This window comes from Leopardus geoffroyi, chromosome B1 (genome assembly GCF_018350155.1).
Source record: "Leopardus geoffroyi isolate Oge1 chromosome B1, O.geoffroyi_Oge1_pat1.0, whole genome shotgun sequence".
In the NCBI taxonomy this organism is placed as follows: Eukaryota; Metazoa; Chordata; class Mammalia; order Carnivora; family Felidae; genus Leopardus; species Leopardus geoffroyi.
This window is the reverse complement of record NC_059327.1, coordinates 146,574,745-146,580,744: the sequence shown is the minus strand read 5'-3', so window position 1 is coordinate 146,580,744 and position 6,000 is coordinate 146,574,745.

The following is a 6,000-nucleotide window of genomic DNA, read 5'->3' as shown; positions in this document are numbered from 1 at the left end:
GCTGGTTTCTCTGTTTCCCTCACAGATAGTTGGTATCTCAAAGTCAAGGACCATACATTACTCATCTTACTAACTCTAGTGCTCATGCACAAAGATACTCAATAAATACTATTGAATGAAGGAAGGAAGAAATAAGTAAATTGTTCAGCATATATGTGTAATGGATTTCCTGGGAAAAGAACGGGAAAGAGGTATTGTACAACGAGTGTGGCATCCAGCAATTGAGTGAAAGACAGACTTTGACTTTTGGTCAGGCACTGGAAAGTCAAATTTAGTCCTAATGATTGTAGATATTTTTTCCAAATAAGAGAGTAAAAGAGACACTAAGTGGGTTATCTGTTCTTATGGCTCATCCAGAAAGCATCTATGAATCTAGAACAGGAAATCCTGAATACTACAAGAAATGGAGTGTGTGTTGCAGATTGGGTAGATGACACATCTTTTCCAGGAATTAGTACATTAACCCACATCTGAAAATATTACTGGACAGACTAACAAATACAGTGACTTATAAGAATTTCTCCTCTTACATAAATTTTCAATCAGAAAACAGGCATATGACAAGAAGAGAATGTGAAGAGAGTATTCTGTATTCCCCACAGGGTTTGAAGCATTCTCTGCACACAAGTGAAGCTCATTTAATGTTGATTCAGCCACTCAGTAATTTCCTGCCTTCCAGACCTGAACTGCCATAAAGTGCTCATTGCCTCTTGATTTTTGCCCAGTGCAAAGTAGGTCTCTATCTTGCTGCATGTCAAGAAAAGGATCTCACACTGGGAAGGCCATTTCCAACATGGAGGAAATAGCTCAAGTCCTACACATGCATGGATGTACTCTGGTTTGGAGTCTAAAAAAAGAAAAAAAAAGAAGCCTTATAAACAAAAAGGTCAAAACTTAATTCAGTTTCTCAGTCTTGAAGAAAAAGGTCATTCAGAACCCTTTCCTCAACTCAGTTGACACTCATTTGGGAATACTAAAAAATATCCTAGTTTTATCAGACTTTTTACTCAGAAACATAAATCTTTCCAGATTTCAGAATATTCTTCCCAAACTAAGTCTCAGATTCATGTAAAATACAAGGCCCCATCAGTGCCAATATTCTGGGGCCTGATGAGATTCTATTGCTATTAGAAACCCTAGCACAGGGGCGCCTGGGTGGCTCAGTTTGTTGAGCGACGCACTCTTGATTATGGCTCACATCAGGATCCCAGGTTATTGGGATACAGCCCTGCATCAGGCTCTAGGCTGAGCATGGAACCTACTTTGGATTCTCTCTCTCCCTCCCTCCCTCCCTCTCTCTCTCTCTCTCTCTCTCCCTTTGCCCCTCTTCCCCACTGGGACTCTCTTTCTAAAACAAAAGAAAAAAAAAAGAGAGAGAGAGACAGAAACCCTAGCACATAGATCCCTAGGAAAGTATGGCATAATTTCACAAGAAAACATCCTCATTATTACACCTCAAAGTATATGTGCAACTTTAGAGAATGCATGCTCCCTAAGTTTAAGAAATAGTCTCATGAGGTATCTGCTTTCCAAGTCTAAAAAATATTTTTATAGAATGAGTCTTTGTAAACATCATCTTTGCCAAAAGGCTTATGCCATGTGAGTAAAATCTAGAATGAGAACTACATAAATATGAAAGATCTAAAGGAACAATCATCAAGGCTTAGATGTAAACATGAGGCGTTAGGGTTGGGGTAGTCACCATCATTAGGAGTGTATGAAGAAATCATGATGTATTTATTTGTGGAATAAAAAGATATTAATTAATCAGATATTTGGAGGATATCTGCATATCAGGCTACACAGCCTACAAAGTTAAAAATATATTTCTCACATACTTTCAGAAAGGTCTTCAAGGAAGGAATAGTGATTTCTCAGATTAAGAAAAAAAATTGCACAAGTGTGGCCCAAGGTCCCAAGGTCCTATCTTCTATCACCTTCAGACTAGTTGGTGTATAGTGTGGGTACATATTCTTACTTCTCCTGTCAGAAGATGCAGAGGCAGGCTTTGCCTTGCAAGGGGAAGCCTGAGGGTTTCCTGCTTCACTGCCTAGAACTGGGTGAAAAGGTCGATCCAATTCTGTCAAAAGACTGAGTCACGCAACTGTGGTTTCTGGCTGCATTTGCCAATTCAGCCTTATCCAAATAAAACTGGTATGTTGATCTCCATCTGTGTCCTGTATCTACCTCTCCAGTGGTTCAGAAGCCACATTGGAAAAGAGACATGATTATCACCACCACCCCCCCTCAAACCCCAACAACCACCAATGTTTAAGAAAGGAGACATGCGCAGAAAAAAAGAGCTCTACTCTTGAGTAGTGTACCACGAGAGTATCGTGCCATGGAAACCAGGAGAGTCAGTCATAAGGAGGGGATGATTAACCATCAAGTTAACAGAGATTTCCATTTCAGTTGGGACAATAAATGTCCAAGCAGAGGTGTAGGGAGTGAAACAAAAGTTGGTCCTTACTAAAGTTGTCAGCTAACAAGCATTCAGCCGCTGGATTTCAGCCAAGAGAGGAATACAAAGGCAGATTTAAAGGGTTATAGTCTCCAATTCTAATGTATGGGAGTGGAGTTTCCCCACCATACCACCAAGCAAGTAATGCTCCCACACCAGCTGGGTATCCAATTTTATTCAGTTCTGACACTATCTACATGGAAATAGCATCAGAACCCACAAGCGAAGAACTCAGTCCTACATGACTATTTCCCCACCCTTTAGATGCCAAACACAAGCCTAGGTTATAACTTATACTTCTGACTGACCAGCTATAGATTGGAGGTTCCAAAGACCTCTTTCCTTGGACTTCAGATGCCAGTCACACATCCAGGTTGTTACCTGTACTTTTTTTTTTAATATGAAATTTATTGGCAAATTGGATTCCATGCAACACTGAGTGCTCATCCCAACAGGTGCCCTCCTCAATTCCCATCACCCACCCTCCTCTCCCTCCCACCCCTATCAACCCTCAGTTTGTTCTCAGTTTTTAAGAGTCTCTTATGTTTTGGCTCCCTCCCTCTCTATCCTCTTTTTTTGTTTTTTCCTTCCCCTCCCCCATGGTCTTCTGTTAAGTTTCTCAGGATCCACATAAGAGTGAAAACATATGGTATCTGTCTTTCTCTGTATAACTCACTTCACTTAGCACAACACTCTCCAGTTCCATTCACGTTGCTACAAAGAGCCATATTTCATTCTCTCTCGTTGCCACGTAGTATTTCATTGTGTATATAGACCACAATTTCTTTATCCATTCATCAGTTGATGGACATTTAGGCTCTTTCCATAATTTGGCTATTGTTGAAAGTGGTGCTATAAACATTGGGGTACAAGTGCCCCTATGCATCAGTACTTCTGTATCCCTTGGGTAAATTCCTAGCAGTGCTATTGCTGGGTCATAGCGTAGATCTATTTTTAATATTTTGAGGAACCTCTGCACTGTTTTCCAGAGCGGCTGTACCAGTTTGCATTCCCACCAACAGTGCAAGAGGGTTCCCGTTTCTCCACATCCTCGCCAGCATCTATAGTCTCCTGATTTGTTCATTTTAGCCACTCTCGTGTGTGAGGTGGTATCTCAGTGTGGTTTTGATTTGTATTTCCCTGATGAGGAGCGACATTGAGCATCTTTTCATGTGCCTGTTGGCCATCTGGATGTCTTCTTTAGAGAAGTGTCTATTCATGTTTTCTGCCCATTTCTTCACTGGATTATTTGTTTTTCGGGTGTGGAGTTTGGTGAGCTCTTTATAGATTTTGGATACTAGCCCTTTGTCCGATATGTCATTTGCAAATATCTTTTCCCATTCTGTTGGTTGCCTTTTAGTTCTGTTGATTGTTTCCTTTGCAGTGCAGAAGCTTTTTATCTTTATGAGGTCCCAATAGTTCATTTTTGCTTTTAATTCCCTTGCCTTTGGGGATGTGTCAAGTAAGAAATTGCTGCGGCTGACATCAGAGAGGTTTTTTCCTGCTTTCTCCTCTAAGGTTTTGATGGTTTCCTGTCTCACATTCAGGTCCTTTACCCATTTTGAGTTTATTTTTGTGAATGGTACAAGAAAGTGGTCTAGTTTCATCTTTCTGCATGTTGCTGTCCAGTTCTCCCAGCACAATTTGTTAAAGAGACTGTTTTTTTCCATTGGATATTCTTTCCTTCTTTGTCAAAGATTAGTTGGCCATACTTTTGTGGGTCTAATTCTGGGGTTTCTATTCTATTCCATTGGTCTATGTGTCTGTTTTTGTGCCATGTTATCTGTACTTCTGAACAACTGGCTATATAAATCAGAGATTCCCAGGACCCCCTGTGGGACCCAAGAAATTTAACAAAAATCCCCTACCCCTGGACAAACAGAGCAAGACTAACTCCATTTTGTGCTATACCCACCATCTCATGTATAACCCCCACATGACCTACTTATTGCTTAAGACACTCCCCCACCCTAGTCAAGCTGCTGAGCACACCCTTACTGGAAACTGGCTCATATAGGAATGCGAACCCCTAACCACCAAAGAATGTAAACCCCGCCTTTTGCCCGCCAAACTTGCACACCAATTCTGACCAGAGTGATAGGCTAGTTCAAACAGTTACTATAGGGTAAATTGTAATTCAATTGGCCACCTGCGTGTGGACTGACATGACTATGCAACTTTCTGTGTGTGTTACAATCTCATTGGCCACTGGCCCCTATAAAACTGCTATACCTCTTAACCTAGGGGTCCAAGTCCCTGCTCCGCTGTGTTGGGTATACTTGGGCCCAAGCTCGAGCTTGCAAATAAACCCTCGTGCGTTTGCATCGGTATCGGCTCCTTGGTGGTCTCTCGGATTCGAAATCAGGGGCATTACACCCCTTCCTAAGGTTTAATTAATTAACCACTAGAGTTGTTCACAGAATTCAGAGAAACATTTTACTTATCAGTGAAAGGGCAGGCCTACACTGGCCAACTCCATCTTGTTCTGTGTCCTTCACCTTGACCACCCCTCCTCCCCTTGAGTAACCTCCCGCTCACCTGCCTAACAGGACTTGGACCCTTCCCCAGCCAATCGGCTGAGGCCACAGCCATTACCTCACCAACTGCCCCTAGGCCCCAATAAAACCTTTGTCCTTTTGAAACTCGCTCTCTCTCCCCAGCATCTCACCACTGCATCCGTGCAGGTAGGGGATTGAGCTCGAGCTAGCTCGAATAAAGGCTCTTTTGGTTTTACATCGGACTCGGCTCCCTGGCGGTCTTTAGGGATCACAAATTCTGGGCATAACAATCAGATCACCAGCTAATTATAAAAGGATAAAACTCAGGGACAGCTAGATTGAAGAAGTACGTAGGACAAAGTTTGGGGAGTGGCACAGAACTTCCCTGCCCTGAGTGCCACTCTCCCAACACCTCCATGTGTTCACCAACCTGGAAGCTGTCTGAAACCTGTCCTTTTGAGTTTTTATGGAGGCTTTATTATGTAGGCATGGTTGATTGAATCATCAGTCACTGGCAATGGATTCAGCCTCTAGTCCCTTTCCCCTCCACAGATGTTGAAGGTGGGACTGAAAGTTGCAACTTTCTAATCATGTGGTTGGCTCCTCTGACCACCAGCCCCCAGCCCTAGGTCCTTTCTAAATGTCACCTCATTAACATAATAAAAGATACCTTTATTGCTCTCAACACTTAGGGAATTCCAAGGGTTTTAGAAGCTCTGCCAGAAATGAGGACAAAGACCAAATATATATTTCTTATAAATCACAATATCACACAGATGCACTTAAGTAAGATGACATAAGGAGAATAAGTTCCCAAGTATAATCATGGTGTGTGTTCTGGGGGGTGGAGGGGGAGTGTAATGTATAGAACTGGTCTCTGGCCACTTTTATTGGTCAGTCCAAGCCAGTGTCCTTATAACTGCTAACTAACACATAAATAAATAATGGTGGACTTGGGCCTTTAGCAATACTTAAGATACTAGAGAAAGTTAATACTGTTCCCAAGGCTACACTGCACACTAACCAGTGCCATAAGAAGGG